This window comes from Pelodiscus sinensis, chromosome 18, assembly GCF_049634645.1.
Source record: "Pelodiscus sinensis isolate JC-2024 chromosome 18, ASM4963464v1, whole genome shotgun sequence".
NCBI classification, from domain to species: domain Eukaryota; kingdom Metazoa; phylum Chordata; order Testudines; family Trionychidae; genus Pelodiscus; species Pelodiscus sinensis.
The window spans coordinates 7,123,379-7,151,316 of NC_134728.1; the positions used below are offsets into that span (position 1 = coordinate 7,123,379).

Genomic DNA, 27,938 nt, shown 5'->3' on the forward strand with positions numbered 1-27,938 from the left:
TGGGGAGGGTGGGTTTAGTTATGATAAGGTCGCTGAAATGGAAAAAGGGACGGAAGAGAGAGACAGGGTTGGAGAATAGGATTGAAAGGCCAGGAATGGAGTGAGTGTAGCTGAAGTGAAGAAACTAGGAGGGAGGGAGAGAGTTGGAGCAAACAGCCAATCTGCACAGGACACAGAAAGTCTAATCTAAACTACAGAAAATGCTCTGAATGTCATAATGTCCTAAGGCTGCTCTGCAACTGCTCCGACTGGCTGGAGTCTCTCACTGGTTCCTCCCTGCAGTTTTTTCCTAAGGCCGTGTTGTGTAGGTGGGTGAGACGAATCTCAGTGTTTGACCAACATGGTTTCAGATGGGCAGATGAACTATAGGATGTTTCTCTAAACCAAGGCTCCACACCTTCCTGGTTCACTCATCGCTGCTTTGGAAACCAACTAAAATCTAAAAATTAAGATATTTTCTGTCAGATGGCTTATTTTTGTCCTACAGCTACTTCAATAGCTTATTACGGGCACCAGGTACAGTGGAGTCAAGGGAAAAACACAAAAACTTCAGGGTGAGTCACAGAGAAATGGGAACATGTGTGTGAATCCCTGTGGACCTGTATCTTGTTCGTTTCATAAAGTGTAAGCATGCCATTTGAGTCAACAGAACTAATGCGGGTTCACGCCAATGGCTTAAGGACTCAGACCTATTTCTAGAAATGGGTATTTGTGGTGCATTGAAAACTGTGTTAAAATTGCAAGTTGTCACTTTACATTTGGGGGGAGAGGTGTTCTTGGTCATGCTGGCAGTGAGGAGGCTCCATGAGGATGCATGTGAGCTTGTCCATATAGCTGTCTTTCAGCAGCCAGCCAGCCTGCAGTAAGGTGAGGTGAGTTGTGCCTCTCTGTTTTAGGGAGCAGCCTACTTTATGTCTCTCTGGTCTGAGGTTCTAGTGCGTTGCTGAAACATGGCCACTGGAGATTGTGGGGAGCTGTGCCTGTGGACACTCAGTGTAAACAAACTGTCTCGCCGCCCACCAGCGGATAACCCTGCAGGGTCACGTGTGGCCTGCAAGCCGCAGGTTGCCCACCACTGCTACAGAATGTAAAATAGCATGAGGGAAATTGGGTAGCAAAAGATGGAAACATTCAGATTTGAACCAATAATTTCACAACTTCAGACATGAGAACTGGGTCTTAGTCCTTTTGAAAACGCATCCCTTTGTACCTTTTTGTTTGTACAAAGAAAGTGGATTGTGGGGAATGATCTAATTTACAAATGAAATTCCCTTTTCAAAATTAGAGTCTCCTTACACTTACTATTACTACATTTTTCATGTGGTCAGGATAAGACCTGAAATCCTTAATTATTGCAGAGATTCTCCAGGGGCAATCTGCATTTCAGTGCTTATTAATTCAGTCAATAAAAAAGTGACACTGAGAATCATCTTCACCTCACTTACATGAGGTTCCTAACTTACATGCGGTTTATCAATCTGCTTTGATGGCCCCATCAATGTAAAAGCTGAGTGCTTTGCAAACATTAATGAAGATGAGGCTTGCGACATCACAGAGTAGGCTGATGACCAAGCTAGGTGCAGAACTTCTAAAGCTGTGCTCTCCAATATGGGTGAAATCCTTGCCCCACTGAAACCAATGGGGCAAGGATTTGTTTCCCCAATTCAAACATTGGTCAACAAATTCTTACCTTTGCTCTCAGCCTTTGTATAATACACATACATGTGTACACGAGTTAAGAATTTGCACCAACCAAATCTACAGAGGAAAGAGCTGAAGGGAAATAATTGCTTAACACTCATGTACAATGTATGTGGATATCAGTATGTATACAATATGCTGTATATAATTTCCAAATGTCCGTTGGGTGAAAAAGATACTACTGTCATTGCATACTGCACATATATGCAGTATATAACTCTCCGTATGACTACTTTGTCATGTTTCCATAATTTAATTCAAATTTTGCGTCTCTCTATATTTCAGGTTTATTCCAGAATATGAAAATCAAGCTTCTTGCTGTGCACTTCATACATCATCACCAACAAAGCCAGACATCACAACCCAGCTCAGATTCCAGAGTGATTATTATCATGCATGATCTATGGAGCAAATAAATGATAGCTTTATTTTATAAGGTACATTGAACCTCCGGGCATTAGTGGTAACAAAAACAAAATACAGAACCTTAGTTTAACTAAAAATTTGAGGAAAATGACAAATCTGACATGAAAGTCAAAGACTAAATAAATATGTACTTCAATCGTTTTTGTAAAACAGTGCCTTCACTAGAGACAGACTTCTGCTTGTTTTATTCTGCAAGGTGAAATTTTTGTGGATTATCAGACTCACATCATGCAATAGTAAGAATCAAGTTAGTTATAAATTGAAATCAAACAACTGTACACATAATATAGGGAAATCAGTCTAGAGGCGAACAGTGGTAAACATAAATCCTAGAGAATTAGGGAGCATGTTGATGTTAGTATATATTATTTCCTCTCTGGATGTTGGATTTTTTTTTCATTACACATGATATAATGGCATCTACTGTACTTAAAATATTAATCTGTTTCTTTTTAAAATTGTAAAATGATATACTTCCACAGAATCACATAATTACAATAGGAATAAAATCCTACTTCTGCCAACACAGAACAAAAAGCTAGTTTCAGATTCATATGCTGAATACAGTATTTTTGTTTGCACACTAGAAAAGTGCATTGAAGGAAATTATCTAATTTACATATGAAATTCTCTTTACAAGATTAGGCTATCATCATGCTCACCTCTTCTGTATTCCCTGTGGTAAGTGTATCTACTGTAAAGATTGTCTGGGCTCTGTGTTTTAGTGCTTATTAATTCTCTCCATAAAACAATTTCTGAAGACCTGCTGTGCAACACTGAGAAACAGCTTCACTTTACATGAGGTTTGTCTGTGTGTGAAGGCCTCATCACTATAGAATCTGAGAGCTCTGTAAACATTCGTAAGTTTATTCTTTCAACATAGGAAAGTTCTATCCATATTTTACAAATGGAGTTTTGCCCAGAGGATACATCTACACCGTAGTGTTATTTCAGAATAACTGATGTTATTCCGAAATAACATAGTCCGTGACTACACTACAAGCAATTATTTTGACAATATCAAAATAATGTCGAGCCGGAGGACTTCTTACTCTGACTCCTGTAACACTCATTTTTCAAGGAGTAAAGGAAGTCAAAGGAAGAGTGCTCCTTCACAGACTTCCTGCTGTGTAGATAGCGCCAAAAGCCGAAATAAGCTATTTCAACTTAAGCTACACAAGTGACGTAGCTCAAATTGCATAGCTTATTCTGGCTTTAGCCCTGCTGTGTACCGAGGTGTACCGGTAGTTCGGAATAGGAATCCTAGTCCGAACTACCTAGTTCGAGCCCCGTGTAGCCGCGCTGCACGGGGTTCGAACCAGCGGGGTTTTAAAAATGGCGGCTCCCCGCTTATGCAAATGAAGCCCGGGAAATTCAAATCCCGGGCTTCATTTGCAAGTGCGGTATGCCTACATTACCCTCCTAGTTCGAACTAGGAGGGTGGTGTAGACATACCCTGGGAGAGGCAGCAAGGGGCAGGGAGAAACAGGAGCTGGTGCTGTGGGGGAGCCAGCTTAAAAGTTGCTTCCCCCCCAGCACTGTCTCCACGGTGCCACCTGCCCTCCCCCCTCTATCAGAGGTAGCCGGAGGGATAGAGGAGGCTGCTATGAAGCAGCCTCTGCCAGCAGCAGGCCGAGGCTCCCACTGTGGCTCTGCAGAGGGCCCCTTTCTCAACTAATTGTGTAGTCGATACAAAATGTATCGACTGCATGATTAGCCAGATAAGCACAATTTAACATCCTTAATACCAATTGAAATGTATTAAATATTTTTGAATATTTTTTCCACAGTTTCAAATATATTGATTTCAATTACAGAACAGTATGCAAAGTAGGCAGTGCACATTTATATTGTTATTTTTATGACAAATATTTATTCTGTAAAAATGGCAAACAAAATAAATAGTATTTTTCAATTCACCTCATACAAATATAAATATTTTACCATTCTGGCTAAAACAGTATCATGTGAACACCTGTTCTCACTTTCAGATGACATTGTAAACAAAAAGCGGGCAGTCTTATTTCCTGCAAATATAAACAAACTTGTTTGTCTGATCAATTGGCTAAACAAGAAGTAGGACTGTGTGGACATGTAGGATCTCAAGTTTTACAATCTTCTATTTTTGAATGCAGTCATTTTTTTATACAGAATTCTACATTTGTAAGTTCAACTTCCATAATAAAGAGATTGCACAACATTACTTTTATTTTTACAGTGCAAATATTTGCAATAAAAAATATAAAGTGAGCACTATCAATAATCATCTAAATTTACAGATAGGCAAAGAAAGAAAAATGCTGGTTGAGGACCTGTTAGTATTCAATTTAAGGCTATTTATTGTGGGTATTTTGACATGTAGTGTTGACAATTTGTGGTTTTATGGTAACAAAGTTTTAACTTTTTTAATCTCAACATCTGCTGTCATTGAATAATTATTGACTGACTCCACCCATACTTTACTGCAGCTGTGGACATTTAAATAGATAAAAATAAAAAAATTAATTCTTAAAAATAAAAATCTATATTATCTGTCACCATTCTTTTTAAAAATGATTTCTGCAAGCCTATTTACATAGTAGCTGATCTTTCTGATTAACCTCAAATATATGATCTTTATTAAAAGGGGACAAGATGCATAGAGTGGGAACAGATACTAGTGGTAAATATTCTGGCAGCAAGGAAAAGCCATTTATAAAGTGAACATCAGTAAATATTAGTGATGACATATGGATATCAGCAGAAAGTAAATGGCAAAGCAAGCTGGGATGAGATATTGCAATTTAAATAGTAGCAACTGTGTTTTTCTGGGACTGATCTTTTTATATATTAAGAGAAATTTACTATTATGCCTCCTGCTTCCCCTATGGTAAAATGCCAGAAATTCAACTGAGATATACTTAAAGTGACAGCATCCCCCATTTTGTCTAAGAAAGATGATTACTAAATGTCACGTCTATCTATTCTTATAGAGATCAGATATTTGACATGCTCATGTCTAAGCTTCCAAGTAGTTTGCAACATGTTTTCTGTTGCTCTAAGGCAATCTGAAGTCTTTGTGGTGAAAATGTGAGTTGCCCAAAGGTGGTGCATTAAAATAAAGAAGTAAATAAAGACCGGATTCATCCCAAAGGTCTCAGGCCAAAAGAGGTAACAAAAAGACCTCACTGAAGCAGACTAAGAGCGTATGTTTCTGATCAAGCTGTGAGAAGATCGCAGTTGGCCAGAAACTCCTGTTTCTCATCTGAAGTAGAGTCACGTTCCAAAGCAAACACTGTTATTGTTCAAAAATTCCATAATCATTTTATCTTGTTTTAAAACCACCCGAAATTGTATTAGCACAAAACCATGACATTTGTTAAAGAACATGAACTCTATCACTACGCTGCAGAATGTTCGTCCTTTCTTCTCGTATTGTCTCACTTCCTATCCTATATAGATGGGGAGACAACACAGGTGTAAATTGACTGTCAGGATCACATGTATAGTGAACACCAGGAGGGAGGGATGCTTTCAAAATCTCCTACTTTGGGGAACTATGGAAGGCAGGAAGAGGCTGAAAGGATGTGACACAGAGAAAGGCAGGATAGAAAAAGATACCAGGGGCATCAACAGCCTCTGAAGGTCCCTGGAGATGAGGCAGGCAGAAGGGGCAGAGCTGGAGGAAGCCAATCCCCCTGCACTGCCCAGAGCACACCACCAGTGTGCCCCACTCAGATCTCAAAGTGTGCTCCCCCAAGCCCTCACAGCCACCCAGATCAGACAACGCTCCAGTGGCAATTTAAAGGGTCCGGAGTTCCAGCTGCTGTCACTGCCACAGTAGCAGCCAGGAGCCCCAAGCCCCTTTGAATCACCGGGCTCTGGGACAACATCCCCCTTTGCCCTCCGCCTGTCCATGGGCATGGGGATGGCTATAATTAGCAGCATATGGCATTCGAGCTTCTGCAGGTACATCTACGCACCAACAAAAACCCCACAGCACGGAGTCTTAGAACTCAGGTCGGCTGGTTCATGGGATTCAGGCTATGTGTAGACCTTTGGGTTCAGGCTAGAGCCCAAGTTTGAGATCCAGCCTTCACCTCCATGCTGGGTTTCAGAGCCTGGAAAGCAGCCCGAGCCTGAATATCTCCACTGCTGTGTAGCCCAAACCCACTAGCTGACCCAACCCAGCTGCAGCTCTCCCACAGATGGTTTATTGCCGCATGGACATACCCTTGTAGGTTTGGGGCCTGGTTCTGGAAATTCAGGGTCAACACACACACAGTGCACACTCAAGGCCTTGTGCACCCAGGATGAGCAGATGTGAGTCTCCTGAGACTTGGGGTTACATTGCCGTAGAGCCATATCCTCAGCCATTAATCAGTGATGCGACTTTATTTCTGCAGGGCGATCAACTGATTCGTGTACATTCGGGAGTTCCTCTTCCCCAAAACAGCCCAGCATGTCCCGTAGCCACAAGAATACAAATATCCACAGCGTCTCTTTGGCAATTCTGCCTCCCTGCCTGAGGCACTGTTCTTGAACAGAGGCATGGAAATGTGGACTTTCCAGAGGGTCATAGATGCTCTGACTTCTCCCAACCCTCTTTAAAAGGTACCTTTTATTGTTATTGAGTACACAACAGTTAGTATTATCATTAATATTGTTGTGGGCCTATGTTTTGAATGCGGGAGCCTAAACAAGCCTTTAAATGAAAGATTAAAATAGAGAATTATATGCTGAATTGCTGGTTTGAGCATCTACATTCAAGAGTTGGCCTGTCCGAGTGGGAGCCCACATTTGGACAGTGCGATCTGAGAGGCTACGTCTACACTGGCCCCTTTTTCGGAAGGGGCATGCTAATTTTGAAAGTGGGACTAGGGAAATCCGCGGGGGATTTAAATATCCCCCGCGGGATTTAAATAAACATGTCGGCCGCTTTTTTTCCGGCTTGGGGAAAAGCCGGAAAAAAAGCGTCTAGACTGGCCCGATCCTCCGGAATAAAGCCCTATTCCGGAGGATCTCTTATTCCTACTTCGAAGTAGGAATAAGAGATCCTTCGGAATAGGGCTTTATTCCGGAGGATCGGGCCAGTCTAGACGCTTTTTTTCCGGCTTTTCCCCAAGCCGGAAAAAAAGCGGCCGACATGTTTATTTAAATCCCGCGGGGGATATTTAAATCCCCCGCGGATTTCCCTAGTCCCACTTTCAAAATTAGCATGCCCCTTCCGAAAAAGGGGCCAGTGTAGACGTAGCCAGAATGTTTTTGTTAGAAAATGCAACAATACTATTGAATTAATGAATGGTTTCCTCTCTAAACCACAGTATGCTGAGCCATACCACAACCGGAAGAATATGGATAAGATTTTCTGACCAAAGACCTCACTGTGCTACTAACGAATTAAGCCTCGTAGCACCCTGGGGAAGTAGGTATTATTACCTTCGCCTTACAGACAGGGAAACTGAGAATGGCTGATGCGGGGGGGAGGGGGGGACGAGGTGTGTGTGTGTGCAATGAGGCAGTTGCCAAGAGGCACAGCAATTCAAAGGGATCCAGAGCTCCGGTTACTGCCACTACCACAGTAGCAGCAGTCCCCTTTGAGTCACTGCCAGAACACCCCTCCACACAGCTCTGAGTGCTTGGGGGGCATGCTACAGTCCTGGTGGTGCTGAGGGCTAACTGCCTTGTCCCTGTCCCTTCTACCCATGGGGCGGGAGCTGCCATCTACACATACACACATCTTGCTCCGGGACCCATGGTAGCTGATGACCCCACTGCTGACAGGACTCAAGAGCACATGGGCACTTCATGAGAGCATTGCCACTAGAATGCAGATTTCCTTAGTCTCAGTGCTGGGCCTTTACCTGAAAGTCCCATGTTCTCCTAGGAACCGTCTCCCATTTTTGCCAGTCCCTAACACAGCAGTTCTCAAAGTTTGGTCTGTGGACCACTAGCAGTCTGTGACCATCTTGCAGGTGGGCTGTGGGCTTCGGGCCCCCTCTCCACCCACAGTGTCCCAGCCCCTCCCACTCTTCTGCGTGGTTGGAGTGCCAGCGCCAGCTTCCCACTGCAAGGAGGGGGAGCCCCACAGACCCAATCTGGCTTGTGGCGGAAGGAAGCTGCTCCGTGCGCTGCCTCTCCCCCTCCCTCTGTCTGGGGAACAGTGGCACAGCAGGCTTTCCTTGCTGCTCCCAATGACTGGAATCACAGGCAATGGGAGCAGCGGAGGGCAGTGCCTGGAAGAAGCAGAAGGCTCAGAGCCAGGTAAGCGCCAGCACCTCCACCTTCTCATGCACTGCCCTCCTGCCTAGATCCCACACATCCACCCTGCTCCTGCATCCTCCCTCCTAGATCCCCCACCCTCAGCCCACTCCTGCACCCAACCTCCTACCTACCAACCCTCCCCCCCCCCCCCCCGTGTGTAGTCACTGTGAGTGGTTGGCTGTTGGTCTGCGGAAAGGTCTGCCTTGGGTAAGATGGGCCACAGACCAAAATGCTTGGGAAGCACTCCCCTAACAAATAAAAAACAGGACTATGTAGCACTTTAAAGACTAACAAGATGGTTTATTAGGTGATGAGCTTTCGTGGGCCAGAGGAAGTGGGTCTACCCCACAAAAGTTCATCACCTAATAAACCATCTTGTTAGTCTTTAAAGTGCTACATAGTCCTGTTTTTTGTTTCAGCTAAACCAGACTCACATGGCTACATTTCTATCACTAACAAATAATGACTTTATACAATTAATATTCTTATATCTGGCTTTTGTAGTTTTTTTAAATGTCCAATTTCCATAACATACAAATCAGAACTTCCACCAAAATTACAGTTTAATTCAAAGAGAATCTGCATGCAAAAAGAAAGATAACCATAAAAGCATCCTATCTCATAAGAATTTTTTTTATCATATGTGGAAGATTAAAGCCACTATAAATGAAAGTAGAGTATATAACTGGAAACAAGCTTTCTAAATAGGTGGCATATGTCAGCAAGCATTACAACAGTGTCTTTAGGTGAGCCTTTGATATACACTGTTAACGGGTTCAGCAAAGTAGATACAGCCATGAGAGATTTTCACAGCCTTGATTTGTTTTCCAACTACAATACATTTGAATAGAACAGAATCATAAATTACCTGTGATTTTACATCTTTAAAAGGACACACAAAAGCTCATGAGATCATCGCACACCCTGGGGGAAAAAAAACAGGAAAAGAATGAAAGATTCATTTTATTGGAATACTGGTTTAGCTATTTCATATTTAATAATATTTAATATTTCATTTACTACTGGAGACTCACCTTTTTTTCCAGCACAATGTAAGATGCAATGCACGATAGTACATTAAGATTTTATATCTGAATATAGCAGTGTTGTAAAGATTGTCGCTGGAACTGTTCAGCATGATGCACAGACTGAAAGCAACTCAATTTCTTTTTCTTTCTCCCTTTCCCTTCCAGCAGTCAAAGTAGGAATAGAAGAGGGCCTTCACACAACCACATTTCAGGAGCCGCTAGCAACAAGAGGAGAAAGAAATGTGTATTTCTTCAAGTCATTTGTAATGTTGCTTCTCTCTGGTAAGTACTTTACAAGGGGCAGTAGGGAATCAGGCAGTAACTTGCTTGGGGAAAGGACAAGAACGGACATAGCTTTCCAGTGGAAGCTGATATTGTAGGTCAGTTATCACATTGTTGGCCAATACTGGTTTTAACATTTTCCCGTCTAACCAAGGCACCGTACAATACAGTGATTTTGCAAAAACTGGCTGAGCAAATGAGGCAGCCATTAGCTTGTTTCTGGAATGTTGGCTCTTCTATTCTGGTTGCTATAGTTCTGCATTTGGTTTACATTTAAAGGGGCAGTACAAAGTCTTCCTGCTGATCTCCAGGGGAGCGGGAGGGGGGAATCTCAGAGAAGCACTGCTTTCTCTCTACTGGAGGACTTTATATTGATTCTTTCTTGATTCACTGTTTTCCTTAATGAACTATAAGACTCGGATTGGCTTACAATATGTGTGTGTCTAGATATCCAGATTGCCTGCCTTGGGCAGCTTGCTGAAGAGGGCAAGCACAGTCTAACCATATGGCCAACCCTCGCAAAATTATCTCAAGTGTCAAGATTTGGGGCCAGTTTTGCCAGGTGTTTACATCATACCAACAGCCACAGGTGGGTCAGGACTTCTACCCGAGCAGTCTGCAGCTTTCCTCTTGAAAGACAGTAGAGGCTTTTCTCCCATCCCACAACACAGGGCACCTGGTTATCTCCACAGGACATAGTATTACTCCCCACAAGGCTGTCCAAAAATAATGAGATTGGCTTTAAAAACATGACAGGAGCAGGCTGAGGGGGAGATCTCAGAAGGAGGGGGATGCATGAGGGTTGGGTTGCTTACCTGGAGGTGTAAGGGGTACGGAGGTGTGGGTTGCTTACCTGACTCTGTGCCTTCCACTGCTCCCAGGCGCTGCCCCCCTCTGCTCCCATTGGCCATGACTCCAGCCAATGGGAGCAGCAGGGAAAGCCTCCAGGTGAGCAGTGTCCTGCACTGCTGTTCTCCACTGCCAGGGGAAAGGTAAGTGGCAGCGTGCAGAGCTGCTTCCTTCCCCCACAAGCCAGATCCAGCCTGTGAGACTCATCCTCCCCACTGCCTTTCCCCCAGCAGTGGGAAGCCGGTAGCAGCACTCCAACCTCATGGGGGAGCAGGAGGGACTGGAGCACCAGTGCAGGCTCCCCACTGTGGCGGGGGGGAGGAGGGGGAGAAGCCACAAGCCAACCTGCAAGATCGTCACAGACCACTAATGGTCTGTGGACCACACCTGAGACCCACTGCCCTAGGACTCCTAATCACTGAGCCATCCTTCTTCTCAGGCGGGGGCCTCATTAGTGCCAACAGCAGTGTTAACCTCCCATAAATGCAGTGGGAGGTATAAAGGCACTGGCCTCTCCTTCCTTTATTGCCCATAAACGAATTAGCCAAATTGCAGGACAGGAAGTTGGGGCATGCGGTACAGCTGCCACTCCAGAACCCATTCTCCAAGGCATTCCATCGTTGAGCAGCCCCAATGGTACACCCCCTGCAGCAGGCTGTGGATCTCCGAAATACTGCAGCTGCTGTAGAGTTTCACCTCTCCAGTTTTAGGTAAAGTATTAGTCATGACAATAAAGTTGGGGAGGATTTCTAAATTCACCTGCCAATTTTAGAGCCTTGTCTTTCATGCACAGAAGAGCCTTTTTGCTTTTTTTGAGATAGTAAAAATGCGGATGCATCTGGACTCAGGTTAGTGCCTGGACATGTTCGAAAGCCACAGTCCCCATGCTGGAACCTCACAAACACACACTTATACCAACACTGGCAGTGTTCTGGGCTGTGGCATCATTGCCACACTCATTGAGACAGCACTTCTGGGAACAACATCAGGGAATTAGCCCAGCTTTCTGAAGCTTTCAGGGAAGGCATTTAAGATCATCTGAAGAAGTGGGCTGTGCCCATGAAAGCTTGTGATTCTCTATATATCTGTTAGTCTCTAAGGTGCGACAGGACAATGTGTTGTTGTTTTCTTAAAAGTTGCTTTCTAATTAGGTATATTCCGCTCTCCATAAACAAACCTGCAAACAAGCTCATGTTTGGAGATGCCCACGCACCATGCAATATGCAAGCCCAGATATATCTTTACATTGAAACAGGCCCATCTTCAGACAACCTGCCTAGCCCTCAGATTTCTCCAGAACCTTTGGCCTGCAGAACCGTGCAAGCCTTACTTTTCAGTCATGCTGAAGATTATGACACATCTGATCCCAAAGCCAACTGGAGTTTTCTATTGCTGCCCAGGAACTTTGGATCATTCTCAAAGTGTTCATACAGCACCCTTGTAGCACATAAAACTTCGTTGGCTTCAGCAGAGTTTTGCCTGAAATAAGAACTAAGTAAGTATATGATCTTCAGATTTTTTTGTTTTTTTAAGCAGAGAGAGAACCCAAGATCTTCAGTGGTGCAGCACAGACCTCTACTGCTTACGCTAAAACAGTGGTCTCCAACCTTTTTAAGCATGAGATCACTTTTTGAATTTAAGTGCAATCCTGGATCTACCTCAAACACAAACACCCTTGGCCCGCCTCCTTCCTGCCCCTTCACTGAGGCCCCGCCCCTACGTACTCCATTCTCCCTCCCTTCCTCCCTCATCCTCACTCACTTTTATCAGGCTGGGGGCAGAGGACTGGGGTGCAGGGATGGGGGAGGTGGACTCTGATCTTGGGCTAGAGGACTTGGAATGTGGGAGAAGTTTGAGCTGAGCCTGGGGCAGGGAGTTGAGGTGCAGGAGGGGGTTCAGGATGCAGACTTTGGGAGGGAGTTTGGGTGCCTGGGGACTCAGGTCTAGGGTAGGGGTTTGGGATGCAGGAAGGTTCAGGTGTGGGTCCGGGGTTTGGAATGCAGGCTCCAGCTGGGCACAGGTGTCTTCTGGGTGGTGGTGCAGGAGACTAAGGCAGGCTTACCCCTACTCTGGCCCTGCACCATTCCCAAAAGCAGCCAGCAAACCTCTCTCCATCCCTCTCTCTCCCCCAGCTCTGTGGAGATGGGGTACAGGGTAAGAGGAGGCGCATGCTGAAATGAGCAACCCCTCCTCTTCTTCCTGTGCCCTGCACAGCAAGCAAGAGGCTCCTGGAGGTGGGAGGGGGCAATTCCAAGGCAAAGGGCAGGAGCAGCACAGCGGTGCTAAGATGAGCAGATACAGTGCCAGCACTTGACAGCCTCCCAGCCAAATCTATCAGGATCTCCTGTCAAAGGCTCCAAGATCTACTAGTAGATCCTGATCTACTGGTTGGTGACCACTGTGCTAAAAGAATAATTGTGAGTGAGTGGGGTTTTGTCCTCTAGTGAACTGGATGCTGGAGAGGGATGCAACACATACTTTTCTAGAGGGTTACACAAGAATTCCAGGCTCTGGCTGCCCGATTCCACCCAATCACTTGATGTGCACAATGAGATCACTCTCATTGGTATGCCCAAATTAATGGTATCTAACAGTAGCAGAAGGTGTCACCTTTGCAAGAGCAGCTGGCTGTGGGATTTTAGAAATAGGTATTTTGCCAGGAGCCCAAGTCATTTTCTCTAGCAAACTCCGTATCAGGTCTTGCTGAGGTGCTCTGTCATTTGCATAACTTCCCATGGAAACTGAATCATGGGACAGAATGATCAAGCCACTCGCCATAAGTCCACTGTCATTCTCCTACAGGCTCGCTGCGGGAGTCGGGGGAAAGGAGGCAACTGCCCTGGGGCCTGGAAATTCAAAAGGCTTCAGGGCTTCCAGCCACGGCTGCTGGTACTGCTGCACTTGGCAACAGCCAGCATTCCTGGCTCTTTAAATCATTGCCAGAGTGCCACGCACCAGGCAGTGCTCAAGGAGTGGGGCTGCAGTGCAGCTTGCGTGACACAGAGGACTATCTGCCCTGGCCTCACCCCTTCCACCTGAGGTCCCGCCCCTTCTGGGAGTGCAGAGCTGCCCAGGGGCCTGACAAGGCTGTTGGCTCCCCTGTTCTCCTATGTCAGATATCTTAATAATCAGTCCTGTGCGCACAGGTTCAGCAACAGCAAAGCCCCAGAATCTCCCCAAACTGTTGCAGCTTGGGTTCATGTCCGACAGTCTTTGCTAAGATCCACATTCAGTACTTGGACTGGACCCTTCCTATTAAGCAAGGAAGCTATTTTCAATTCCTCTTAAATAATTGAAGATGCTACAGATACAATCAAGAGTCAAACTTTTCGAGATGGAACTGTCTAGATGATGAATAAGTTAATGGAACTAAAATCCCAGTCGTGGCTGATTAGAGGACCTGGAGAGTTTATCAGAGATGGGTTTGTACGAGCCCAGTCACAGCCTGACCTTGTAACGAATGAGAGCTGAAAAGCAATTAATTGAGAAATTATCAGAGAAAAAGAGAAGTTGTACAGTTGGTTAGGTAAAGCAATATGTCAATGGGCCAGGGATTGATTTGGCTGGAATAACTCAAGGTCTCTGTTCTGATGATTCAGGACTTTGGGAACTTGCTTAAGCCAATCAATAAAAACAAAACAGGGTCAGCAGTGAGAGCCATCAGTCAGTATGGCGGATCAGTATACTATTCATGTATTATTAAGGTGGCAATAAAGGAAAGTTCTCCTACAGCCAGCAGCACTGAAAGTTCTTAAACTCTGCTTTGGTGGAGGAATAAAGACAGAACTGATCTTCCATTGTGCAAATTACCCTTCTCATTGTAAAGGATGGATTCTGAGACAGCTTTGTGTCCTCAGGGGTATTTCATGGGCACAGTTATGATTGTATTCACAAAGTGAGGAACTATAGGTCTTATTTACACATGCAGCTGCAGAAAGTAGTCAGAATTCCATGGATTTCAATATTCTTTGGCCCTAGCCCTAAATGTCCCTCTAAAATGTCCTAGTGTCTTCTAAATACCTGGATTTACTCCCTCTCCCTACCCCCATTGGTATTTTGACATCAGCAACCAGGAAAATCCAGATACATACTTTCTTTATTTTGCAATTTTTGACATGGCAAACACTGAATTTAATTATTTGTAGAGTTAACAGAACTAAAACGGTAAGCTGCAAACCTTTTTTTTAAGACTGACTTCCAAAGCTATCACCTCCTGCACCTCTGCTAATGGCCTCCAGTTGAAAACATTTTTAGGGGCAGATACAGAAATATTTCCACCTTACAAAAGGCTTAAAGGTGATATCTGAACAGAGCTTGAATTGTGCAAAAGTACAGCCTAAGATCTGACCTTAACCAGGCCTCCTTGAGCAAACAAAACTCGCTGGGTATGTCTACACTACAGCACTAATTCGAACTAAATTCAAATTAGTTAATTCGAAATAGGCTAATTCGAATTAGTGCATCTAGACCTAAAAACTAATTCGAACTAGCGTTTTGCTAATTCGAAATAGCATGTCCACACTTAGTGGATCCTGAACCAAAGTTAAGGCTGGCTGGAACCAGTGCCGGCAGGGCATCAGGTTAGGACTTAGAGTGTGGAGCTGCTGCCTCAGGCTCTCCGAGGGCAGTGCTTAAAGGGACCCGACCCCCACCCCGGACTGACAGTGCTCAGGGTTCCCCGCTTGCTTGCCTAAGTCAATGAGGGACAGCAAAGCAGTCCTGTCTTGGAGTGCCCTGAGTGCCCACACTCGGCACATCACAGCACTTGGCCATCAGCCCAGCTGCACTTGCTGCAGGCTGCCATCCGGGGGGGGGGGTCAATCGGGGAGCTGCCAGGATCCAGGAGGCCCTGCAGGAGAGCTTCCACCCGGGGGAGCCCGTAGAGCCACCCCAGTCCTCCCCATCGGGGGCTCGTGCCCCATTCCTCCCTCACCTCCTTCACTTACTCCTCCCTAGCCCCCCTTCCTGATGTAAAAAATAAAGGACACGTGTGTTCAAAAATAGAAACTCTCTTTATTTAACAAAACTGGGGGGGGGGGAATTAACCTCTGGGGAGACTGGGAAAAGGAGGTGGGAGAGGGGAAGAAAGAGGTTTGCAGAGGGGAGGGGGAAACCTGGGAGGAGGGAGCTGGAAGGGGGAAGCCAGGGGAAGAAGGAGGAGGGGAAGTATAAAACTATGGTATGCCATATCTTCAGTACTGTGTACAGATGTGGTCTCCTCACCTCAAAAAAGATATTTTGGCCTTGGAAAGAGTTCAGAAAATGACAACTAACATGATTAGGGGTTTGGAACAGGTCCCATATGAAGAGAGGCTAAAGAGACTGGGACATTTCAGCTTAGAAAAGAGGAGACTGAGGGGGGATATGATAGAGGTATATAAAATCATGAGTGGTGTGGAGAGGGTAAATAAAGAAAAGTTCTTCATTAGTTCCCATAATATAAGGACTAGAGAACACCAAATGAAATTAATGGGAAACAGGTTTAAAACTAATAAGCGAAAGTTCTTCTTCACACAGCACATAATCAGTCTGTGGAACTCCTTGCCACAGGAGGCTGTGAAGGCTAGGACTATAACAGAGTTTAAAGAGAAGTTATATAAATTCATGGAGGCTGGGTCCATAGAGTGCTATTAGCCAGGGGGTAGGAACTGTGTCCCTGGCCTCTGTTTGTGGAAGGCTGGAGATGGATGGCACGAGACAAATCGCTTGGTCATTGTCTTTGATCCATCCCCTCCGGGGTACCTGGTGCTGGCCGCTGTCAGCAGACAGGCTACTGGGCTAGATGGACTTTTGGTCTGACCCAGTACGGCCATTCTTATGTTTTTATGTTCTAAGCTCAGGGCTCAGAGTTGGGGGTCTCACTGGACCAACTTGATTTTCATGCAAACCTGCTCCGGGGTTCGCATGTGGCCTTTGGTGGCCAGTCTGGCAGCTATCCTGCCCTAGACGGTGGCTTTCCTGTGGCTAGTGTGGAGATTGTGGACGTTGGAAGCCTCCCCCCAAACCTCGATGAGGTCCACGATATCCACACTAGACCAGGTGGGTGCCTGCCTTTTGCGGTCCCAGGCAGGCTCCTGGGAGCCGCCAGCCTAGTCCTGGGAAGAGGCGGAGGGCTGGATGGCAGCGGGTGGCTGGCTCATGCTGTGCCAGGTGCAGGGTCTGCTGGCTGGGTGCTGGCAGGCTTGCAACTGACACAAGCACTGGGGCCGGGAGGGGGACAGAAGAGTTTCCCTGGTTTGGCCCAGAATGGCCACCAAGGCAACCTGGGAAGGGCTAGCCTCCAACTAGTTCAAATTAAGTGGCTACACAGCCCTTAATTCAAACTACTTAATTCGAACTAGGCATTACTCCTCGTAGAATGAGGTTTGCCTAGTTCAAATTAAGTGCTCTGCTAGTTCGATTTAAATTCGAACTAGCGGTTTGTATGTGTAGCCCCTATGAAAGTTACTTCGAACTAACGGCTGTTAGTTCGAATTAACTTTGTAGTGTAGACATACCCTCATTGACCACTGCCTTCCCTGGAGTTAGAAGTGGGTGAGCATGAAAGACAAGGATGTTACACTGCTCTACAGCCAAAATGCTTCTGAAATAAATGTAGTCAAACTTTACTAATTCTGGGTCACTGAGAACGAAAATGATGCTTAAAATTGTTGATTGGCTCTAGTTTTCAAGATATGCCATTGGGTCAGTATATACGACCCTTGACTTGTGAATGGTGGAGGATAAGTGAGTTATAAAGGGAAGGGATCTCAATTTAAACCAGAAATGACTAAAATACATCTTTGACTGGATCTATGAATAAAGCTATGACTGGGTTTGGACAGTACTTGCTTTTTAGGCAAAACAATGAATGATGCAATCTGAAGCTGGTATTGCATCATAAATTATATGAATTGCATCATGTTATTCCTAGAAGTCATGGATGATGCAATCATAACGAAGCTTACGTCACTCTGCTGAACAAATTTCCCTATATCAGCTCTAGAAATCATACAGTGTCGTGCTCTCTTATTTGTCAGTGTTTGATTTTGCAAAGGGACACATTTCTGTTTAGCCAAAGTGAGCAGAGATGCCTCGTAGTACTTGTGTGAACAGTGCAGATAACTTCTGCTATGTCTGTGGTGAAGTGACTTTTGCATCACAAAAACGCAGTATAACCACTATGGTTAAGAAAGCCTATCATCTTTATTTTGGCTGCAAAATTGGAGATCAGGACAAGAGGTGGGCCCCACACATATGCTGCAACACTTGTGCAACAAATCTTCGCCAGTGGTTGAACAGGAAAAGGAAATCTATACCTTTTGCAGTGCCAATGATTTGGAGAGAACCAACAGATCATACCAGCAATTGTTACTTCTGCATGGTGCCTCCAGTTGGGAAAAGTGTGTCCAAGAAGAAAAAGTGGACTGTGCATTATCCAAACATTCCATCAGCTATACGCCCAGTACCTTACGGAGAAGGACTGCCGGTTCCTGATGCACCAGAATCATTCTCACTTGAGTCAGACGAGGAAGAGGAAGAGGATGAAACTTCTGGTCCTGAACCATCAATATCACAGGACTCACATTTTCTCCCAACCTCCTCCTCTGGACCACACCTCATAACACAAGGTGAACTGAATAACCTTGTCAGGGATTTGGAACTACCCAAGAGTAAGGCAGAGCTGTTGGGCTCCAGACTATAGCAGTGGAATCTCCTGGCAGGAGATGTTAGGGTTTCCATGTTCCGTGACCGTCAAAAGGATCTTGTTCCATTCTTCTTCATGGAAGGTGATCTTGTAGCCTGCAACAACATCGATGGTGTGATGGCAGCCCTCAACATTGTTCACGATCCAGATGAGTGGAGACTGTTCATTGATTCATCGAAGACGAGTCTTTAAAGCTGTTTTGCTGCATAATGGCAATGTTTTGCCATCAATTCCAGTTGGTCATGCAGTCCATATGAAGGAAACCTATGACAACATGAAACAACTTTTGAGGTGCATAAACTATGACCAACATCAGTGGCAGCTTTGTGGCAATTTGAAGGTTGTTGCTCTCTTGCTTGGTCTGCAGACTGGATACACAAAGTACTGCTGTTTTCTCTGCGAATGGGATAGTCGTGCAAGAGATTCCCACTACATCAAGATAGATTGGCCACTCCAACAGTCATTGGAGCCTGGGAGGAAAAGTGTTCAGCATCCACCACTTGTTGAATCAAGGAAGATTTTGTTACCAACCTTACACATCAAGCTGGGTCTGATGAAGAACTTTGTCAAGGCCATGGACAAAACACAAGCAGCTTTCAAGTACCTCCATGGAAAATGTCCAAGGTTAAGTGAAGCTAAGATAAAGGAAGGTGTCTTTGTTGGTCCTCAGATTCATGCACTTCTCCGAGATGATGCATTTGACCATGCACTGCGTGGCAAGGAAAAGACAGCATGGAAAGCCTTCCAGTTAGTGGCAATAAATTTTCTCGGAAACAACAAGGCAGACAACTACAGGTTGTTGGTGGAAAACCTCCTCAAGGCATACAAAAGCCTTGGTTACAACATGTCACTAAAGATACATTTTTTGCACTCTCATCTAGATTTTTTTCCACTGAACTGCAGAGCAGTGAGCGATGAGCACGGCAAGCGATTTCACCAGGACATTGCAACAATGAAGAAACGCTATCAGGGCAAATGGAACCCATCAATGCTTGCAGACTATTGCTGGACAATGACAAGAGATGCTCCATTTAATGAATACAAGAGACAAGCCAAAAAGCGCCTAGTAGACACTGAATAGGACTAAACTATGTACATAATAGTTTTTTTTCCTTTTGTTTCATAATAAATTGTATTTATATAACCCTTTTGCTGATTTTTAAAGTGTTACATAAACAGGACAGGTGAAAGCAACCATAAACACATGAAAAGACCTAGGTTTACAATTTATGATTAAAACTCTACCATCTACACAATATACATAGACGTAAAATGTAAAAATGTAAATATCTAGGAAACAGTAGCCAATCAGTTGTTTTAATTGTCATATTTGAATTCAGCACATCAAAATACATAATAAATAGCACATTTTGTCTCTGAAGCAGACGACTTCTAAAAAATTGTAGACCGGTGTTACCCACAGAAATTTCTCTATCCCTTCCACACTGTAGGGACACACACCTTTACCCAGTTCCTAGGGCTCAAGGTGCAACCCTGTTAATTTACACATCCACCCTTACCCAATTCCTAGGGCTCAGGGCATGACTTCCTGCAGGTTGGCAGGATCTTTAGCCACTGAAAGAGCCTCACACAGTAATATTCCTATTCTCTATTTATTGACAATTCCCAAACAAGCAGAATACACATACTAAGCATACAGTGTCATGCTCACCAGTCCTGATAAAGGCAGGCAGACTTCCCCTGTTGGCCAGGCAAAATCAGTCTCTCTCTGGATCTTCAGTGCTGCACGTCATAGTAGTGCAGGAGAATCCTGGCAACTCTGTTCTTAGGCTGTGTTTTGGAGGTGAGTAGTTCTTCCAGGTCTTTCCCCTTCTTCTTGTTAGTCTTTAAAGTGCTACATTGTCCTGCATTTCCCTTCTTCTTGGTGTTCCTTTCTGTTCTTGTTTCCCTTTGGTCTTCTTCTAGCTGGTCTTCTTCTCTCCTTCTGCTTCTATTACTTTTTTTACCTCAGTTTATATAATGAAACCTGAGTCTTATTTAGCTATACTGTAACCAATTATTTTAGTATAAATTTACTAACCAATCATAATAGAATTACCTAACCAATCAGACCCCACCACCTTAACTGATTTACACCTAGCAAAATTAATTATACAGCAGACAGAAACAGTTACACACCAGACACAGATCACACAGACAAACAATAGGAAAGTGAGGACACTTAATCATAGAATGTGGATTCCACAACCTCAACTATTGATAAGCAGTGTTTTGCCAGACACAATGGTGTTATTTAAGTTTTCTTTACCCATCTTGAGATCTGTTTCTTTATCTGGTGACCGTGGGGGGAAGGAGAGGGCTATTAGGACAAAATCCCCTTCTCACAACCTAGTGTAACGCTATTTTAATGAAATTTAGATTGAATGTGAGTATGTGACTCTTGGCCTTACAGCTAATGGCTGCTGCTCTTCAGTCTGGCTGCAGAGGAAGGCTTTTTGGTTCACGCCTACCACAGGCCTTCCAACATGGCTACAGAAAAACTATATTGTTACAAGGAAGAGACAGATTATGCCCTTACTCACATGAGCAGGCTATCCAGATCATAGGTAGTATCAAGGAGAGAGGAGAGGAGCTTCCAGGAAATTGCTCCATCCCTCCCTGTGGGTGAGTGGACAGGACAAGGAGATTGCAGAATACAGGATCCACCCACCTGATCCCATCAGAATTATCTACTGTGGGATATAGGACAGACCATAGAGGTGCCCACCCCCTCCTTCTCATCTGTGATAAAAGCAGATCCATTAGCGGTCGCTACATACAATAATCCCCAATATCACTGGAATGAAGACAGGGGCAATTGAACATAAATTGAGACTCTTCACAGATGACATCCTTCTCTATCAAACTGAAGAGGCTAAATTGCTGAAGACTAAGCGATCTCATGATGAAGAGATAGAGCAAATGTAGCAGGTTTTAAAGAGAGCCTTCCTTAAAATGACAGCAAGGGGGGAAATTTAAAACGCCACCACATGTAAGCCTGCCCACCAATTTCTAGCTCCAAACTAGGGATATGTAAAATCCCATTGATATGACGAGGCAGACAGTAACTGCACCCCATAATGGACACAATCACTTATCAGGGAAGTGGCACGATTTAGTGGGTTGGATAGCAGCAGGCTTGGGTTGCACTCCCTGCTCCACCTCGACTGTCTGTGTGTCCTTAACCATGACATTTCTCAGCTCCGTGCCTTTGTTTCTCCTCCAATCTTTTGCTTCTATATCAATTATAGCAACCAGTTAGCACAACCGACCGTCCCTCCTTCCACACCTGGGGAAGTTAATCTGCCTGAACACTGCAGGGGTCAGGATTTTGTGTTTGAATAATGTAAGTTTGGTCTGTCAAACAGGATGAACGATACTGCCCCGTCCTTTGCAAGATGCTTTAGGAGATAACGATCGGCTGTGGTGGGGTTGCCTCTGCTGCAATCAGGGGTTGCGAGTCTGCCAGAGCTAGCTGTAATCTAGTGAGCACAGGTCCTCATCGCAGCAAAACCACAGCCATAGGCATGGCCACACAAACCGTACAAGTAGTACTCACTCGGGTGACTGGCCCATTTCATGCTGCCATGGCGTCACTGCTGTGGTCCCCCTAGCTATGTAGGTTGAACCCTGCGGAGCAGCACCCGGTTGATGGCCTTGACCACCTGCGGAGAGAGACACAGCAAAGCGCCAATCAGTGGGGTGCCCGGGTGGCTGGGAGCGTTCGTGCTCTGGCAGTGCCCCGCGCCCCACTCCCGGTAGCAACCCCCCTGGCGGCCTGTAGTATGGCCGGGACAGACCGACCCCTCCGGTGCGGGGTGCTTTCGCCTCCTACCGCCCCCCCTTTGTCCCTGGGCGGCCCATCCCCTCCTCGCAGACCCCCTCCGCCCCGGCTCGGTGGCCGACGAGTGCCATACCTGCATGAGCACCGCTCCGACGGTGGATCTCCCCACGCCGAACTGGTTCCCGACGGATCGGTAGCTGTCCGGCATGGAGAGCTTCCATAGGGCGATGGCCACCCGCTTCTGGAGGGGGATGGCGGGCTTCATGCGAGTGTCCCTTCTGTGCAGAGCAGGGGCGAGCCACTCGCAGAGCTCCAGGAAGGTGTCCCTCCTCATCCTGAAGTTCTGGGTCCACTGTCGGTCCTCCCAGCACTCCAGGACGATGCAGTCCCACCAGTCAGTGCTGGTGTCCAGACGCCAGACGCGGCGGGGCACGCCGGTGCCGGGGCGCCGCCGCGGCTCCTCCACGGCCCCCAGGGCGGCCAGGCGGAGAGGCAGGGGGCTGACGTGCACCAGGTGGTGCCAGGCAGCCTCGATCCATTGGTGGCAGGCTTGCAGCAGCAAGTCCAGAAAGTGCACCAGAAGGTGCAGGGCGAGCTCTGGCTCCATGTTGCCACCTGCGGCGGCCCCCCCGAAGGGAAGCACCGACACAGACGGGCACAGAGACCGACGCTTTGCTGTCCCTTGGCGAGGTTGGCAAGCAAGCAGGAAAAGCTGAGAACCGGCTGTCCAGGGGGGTCCCTTTAAGCTCGAGCCTCAGATAGCCTCAGACAGCAGCCACACAAAGCAACTACTGACCTGATGCTGTGCCAGAACCTGTTTCAGCTGCCCTTACATGCCCCCCTGCGTCCAATCAGTGTGGACGCGCTAGTTCGAATTAGCAAAACACTATATCGAACTAGTTTTTAGTTCTAGATGCGCTAGTTCGAATTAGCTTAGTTCGAATTAACTAATTCGAACTAAGTTAGTTCGAACTAGCGCTGTAGTGTAGACGTATCCTTAGAGTGCCTAGTCTCTGGAGTTTATGATGCCTGGTCACCTGCTGACTGATTAAAGCAGGAATCAGCTTTGGAGAAGGGTCTGTGGCCTGCCCTTTGAACTAAATTCTGCATAAAGCAGAAAGGGTGCAAACACAAGACTTACCATCATTCAAATCAATGAGATCCCAAAATGTGACAGTGCAGTGTTCGGTACGCAGTGACAGCCTAGATAATGTCACAGTGCTGTAATAAATTCATGCTTACAGTATGAATCAGGGGATATTTTTAGGAATATGTTAAAACGGTGTCTGTGAAAATGTTATCATGCTCTGATGTTTTGCATGCACAGTTCATAGCTGGATGCATAATGCTGTTAATATGGCTTTGTGCATTTTTAGACAGTGTTGTAGTTACAAGAAGCAGGAGACTAAATCTGTGCAAGATGTTTTTTATTTTTAAACTCAGCTGATACCCACAATCCTTCAGAACACCGAGCTCTGGAATAAATAAGAGCAAAACTAAAACAGGTGTGTTTCTCTTGCAAGTGCAATAGCCGGGCTTTTGAATCACACTGATGCACAAAAGATATTCCAGACTTCCCTCTGATCTCTGTTACTTCAAGGGAATTAGATCAGAATCAGCCTCTTTATCTTCTTGAGGCACAAGAGGCCAAATTCTGTTTAAAGAAAATCAAGAATCTCTCTGTTAACGTCAGGAGAGTTACTCCTGATTTATGTGGGTGCACTTGCGTGCCAGATTGGGACCATGGAGTCTCATTTTCCAATAGAAACTAAGCGAGGACACCCAGCTTAGCATTTGGGTTACTTAAAATGGGTATCTGAGTACCCAAAAACTGAATTAAAGGAGAAAAATGGATCCTGTACTAAAGCCCCAGAGTTGCTTGTGGGGCCCGGAGGTTGTAGTTATACTCTTCCAAGTTTTAGCTCAGTTGTTTAAGCGCTCACCTGGAATGTGAGAAGCCCATGTTCAAGTCCCCCTTCTATGCCAGAGGGAGAGCAAGGTTTTGAACAAGAGTCTCCCACCTCTCAGAAGAGCACACTAGTCCCTGACCTATAGAATATTCTTGTGGGGGGGAGGGTCTCCCTCAGGCTATGTCTACACTGCAGGGTTTTTCCGAGATACCAGAGGTATCCCGGAAAAACTCTGCTGCATCCAAGGAACACATTTGCTCTTCCGCTTTTTTTTTGTGGAAAAGCAAATGCGCCCTTTCAGGGAGCCCTGTATAAGGATACGTCTAGACTGCAGGGGGTTTCTGGGATACCTTATGGGCGAAGCTCCCTCAGGTTATGTCTACACTGCAGGGTTTTTCTGGGATATCAGCGATATCCCAGGAAAAACTCCATCGCGTCCAGGGGGCATGTGCTCTTCTACTTTTTTTTGTGGAAGAGCAAACATACTCTTTTGGAAGCCCGGTCTTCCTCATTCTATGAGGAAAAAGGGATCTTCTGAAAGAGGGGTATTTTCCAAACTGTGGCCCAGTATAGACCGGAAAAATTTCGGAAAAGCCTCTTCCAAAAAAAAATCAGAAGAAGGGTTTTTCTGACAAAAAGGTGTAGTGTAGACCTAGCCTCATTCTACACGGGATAAGGGCTCCACTGAAAGAGGAGGCTTTTTTGCCATTTGGCCCTGTCTAGACAGGGCCAAATGGTGGAAAAGTGATCGGAAAAAGCTATAGTGTAGACCTAGCCCCAGTCTCCATGGTGGATAACTAATAAAAAAGTGATTGGAGCCAGGGGACTGGAGACATGGTCCCCCACCTGCCAGAGGGGTGCCCTCGCCACAGGGGGGCCGACAGATTTCCTGGGCCCCTGGTCAAGGTGGAGGGCAGCTCTGCACTCTCAGAAGAAGCAGGGCCTCTGGTGAAAACGGTGGGGCTGGGGAAAAGCCTCCTCTGCCCGCCCTCCTGCACTGACTAGGACTCTTGTGTAGTGATTTAAAAGACCTGGGGTTCTGACTGCCATAGTACCAACCCCTGGAGCAGTTGCCCTCTTTGCCCTCCCACCCTCCTGGTCGTTGGGTCTACCAAACCACCAGCTCTTCCTCTCTGTCCCAGTGGCTGCTCCACTGTGGATAAACAGTCATTGGGTCAGAGAGAGAATGACAATGGATTTTGAATGAGCTGTAAGCACGCCTACCAGCTCAGGCTCATGCATGACGGATGAGCACCTGTTTTCCCCTGGCTCATGAAGCATACTGGGGCTTAGTGGGGAGATAGCTATCTGGATGCCTAGAGGGAGCAGCAGCAGCCTGCATGCCTTGAGGCAGGCATGGAGGGAACATTTACTCTGAAAATATCGACACTGAGCGAGTTTAGGAGCCTACTGGACTCAGCGAGTGTTTTGTGGATCGCTGTGGAGCTTAAAACTGGAATTTGGGCACCAAACTTGAGCCCTAGGTGACTAAGTCTAAGGTTTATGTGCCTAAGAACCTTTATGGATGTCACCCTTAGTAATCCCTCTGTGCCTTGATTCTCCCTCTGTACAATGCGCCATGTTTCCCATCTTCAGAGGTGTGTCAGGACAATACATTGATTTGCATTTGCGAGGCACTCTTATTATGGTGATGGGAGCTGTCAGAAGTAGGTTTGAAGGTGTACATGGGCACCCTGACATAAGCCCAAGAATAATAGGGCCAATTTCATTTCAAAGAAGAGCTTACGGCAGGGTGGTCAATAACACAATGACAGTTCACCAGGGTTAGCCCCAGGTGGGCCATCCACTATATTTACCTGCACGGCCACAAGTGCTGGTCATCGCAGCTCCCGTTGGGTGTGGATCACTGTTCCCAGACAACGGGAGTGGTGGGAAGCAGCGTAGACTTGGACACTGCTTCCCACAGCTCCCATTGGCCACGAGCAGTGATCTGCAGCCAATGAGAGCTGTGATATCCAGTGCCTGTAGCCATGCAGTTAAATCTAGTGGTGGCAGCCTGCCAGGTGCTAACCCCAGTGGACCGGGTCCAGCCAACAGGCCCATATTTGTCCACCCCAACTTAAGAGACGCCATCACTCGTGCATTTGGGTTCTCATTCTAAAGAGCCAGTGAAATGGTGGCAAACATTTCTTGTACGAAATGCTAAGATTGAACTCTTAAATTAAAATGAGGGATTAGTAAATGATCATCTGGGTAAAATGAATGTGGGAGACACGCTGGAACATCCAGGATAGCATTATTCTGACTGCCAAAAGGAAGTGAACACAGCACCATTTTCATTTTTCCTTTCCTAAGCAAAATAACCTCTCTCCCTGAAGAAAGGAAACACATTTGCAAAGCACAGAGTTGCTTTAAGTCACAAAGCATAGAGCAAATTCCGGATGTTGCAGCCCTGTGTGAAAACTGCTGCATGTTCCAGTAATGGACATTTGGGAAATAAAACTCTACGCTGCAACAGTATCTTTTCATGAGTGAGCATTGGGCTTTAGCCTGCCTTGCCTAGGAGCTGTTCATCTGGAGAGGTGCTTAATGTGGCGGTACAGCTGTCCAGGTGTTTATTGTTCTGAAGTTAAACAGGAAATTCACTGGCAGATGTGACCTGGAAAAACTCAGATAAAGCACGGCCAGTATCCTATACATCTATCTTCTATCCACCTGGGGACACTGTTCAAGACTTATCCAAGTACCTATTAGAATGAAAGAAAGAACAAAAGAACGAAAGACCTGTTCAAGTTATTTTGTCAAATAATCACACAAATAGAAAACTTATAAATATTAATTTCTGTTCAGAGTATCTTGTTTTGTAAAGGTTCAGATACTTTAGTGAGAAAAGGCAAACTGGTGCTATGCAGCCTGTTACTTGCATAAAAGAAACATCAATGTTTAATTTAAAAGGGCATGAATGTAAGGCAAATGCCTCTTTACTTTCATACTAGCGGCTGGCTATTAATTTACATCGCAAGCCCTACGCAGGGGACAAGGAAAGTACATGGTTATTTCTGTCTTCTAAACCAGAGTGCAAGTCTCATGGCAATTACTTAAGATCCAAGTGTAATTACCAACTCATCTGCAGGAACATACACAGTGGTGACATGCATTCATGGCAGCATTAGTGCCTGATAATAACACGACATCATTAACACATTTTAGCACTTCCATACATTTGCTACAGGCCATTGTGTTCTTTACGAAACAGCTCACAGTTATGTGACCTAATGGAGAGAGCTTCTCAAATGTCACCTGAAATCCTGCTTCAGGCTCTGAGGGTAGGTGGGTGGGTGTATTATTAAAGTAGGAAATAGAATATCCCTATCCTGCACAATAAAGCTGTACCAAGATTTTTCATCAATACATGCTTCTTCCCTGTGATATTTCTCGGTTCTGCTTTTACACTTGCCTTGTTCAGGTATTCCAACCCCTCAGCATGTGGGTTTTGAAGAATAACTGCACCTTTGTGCACTGCTGATACTCTTGGAATACTCATCTATTTGTTTATCTTTGCAACCTCACTGCTTCACTGAAAAAGCATCAAGCTAAAAATTGGGATATTTTCTCTTGAGCTCACACCTCATCTGTTCCCCTCTGGGAGCTAGTAGTGATTGTGTTTTTCTTTTTTCCTCCTCTCCTTGTCCTCCTCCTCCTTTATTCTTTATTCCCTCTCCCCCAATGCTGCAAACATCACAGTAAACAATCTATTTATATTGATGGTCTTTAAACCTCTCTCTTTTTTAATGCCTCTAAGAAGGTCAGAGAAAAGCTTCGGAAGGGAAAAAAGCAAAATCCTCTAACTAAACTTGTTACTGTTAGTTCTGAGCACTACAGTCTTCTAAAGACATCACAATTAGTAGAAAGACACTCTACTCTGGAAAAGAAGATGTAGTTTAAAGACAAACAAGTGAAAAGACGTTCTGAGCTTTTCAAATACCTTTCACTGTACCGATTCCAAATCACAGCTGCTGGGCTTTGGAATGGTTAGATGACAAAGCGCTTTGCAACTTGATTTTTTT

General features: G+C 45.5%; 3 long non-coding RNA genes across 3 annotated transcripts in view; 2 read left to right on the forward strand and 1 right to left on the reverse strand.

Annotated features, from left to right (window-relative positions):
• The window catches only part of LOC102455483 (uncharacterized), a 26,947-nt gene extending 20,233 nt beyond the window's left edge, over window positions 1-6,714 (forward strand). Inside the window, exons 3-4 of the long non-coding RNA XR_003089959.2 lie at window positions 1,987-2,138; window positions 6,513-6,714. This is a non-coding gene — a long non-coding RNA (uncharacterized LOC102455483). The remainder of the gene's footprint in view (window positions 1-1,986; window positions 2,139-6,512) is intronic.
• On the reverse strand, window positions 1,966-9,539 carry LOC112546295 (uncharacterized). Its single transcript, XR_003089962.2, has 3 exons — window positions 9,405-9,539; window positions 9,239-9,294; window positions 1,966-2,102 (listed from the first exon to the last, which is right to left on the reverse strand). It is a non-coding gene; the product is annotated as an uncharacterized LOC112546295 (long non-coding RNA).
• Window positions 9,540-9,571: 32 nt separating this feature from the next.
• Window positions 9,572-27,938, forward strand: part of LOC142818786 (uncharacterized) — a 28,522-nt gene continuing 10,155 nt past the window's right edge. The window contains exon 1 of the long non-coding RNA XR_012896422.1: window positions 9,572-9,680. This is a non-coding gene — a long non-coding RNA (uncharacterized LOC142818786). The remainder of the gene's footprint in view (window positions 9,681-27,938) is intronic.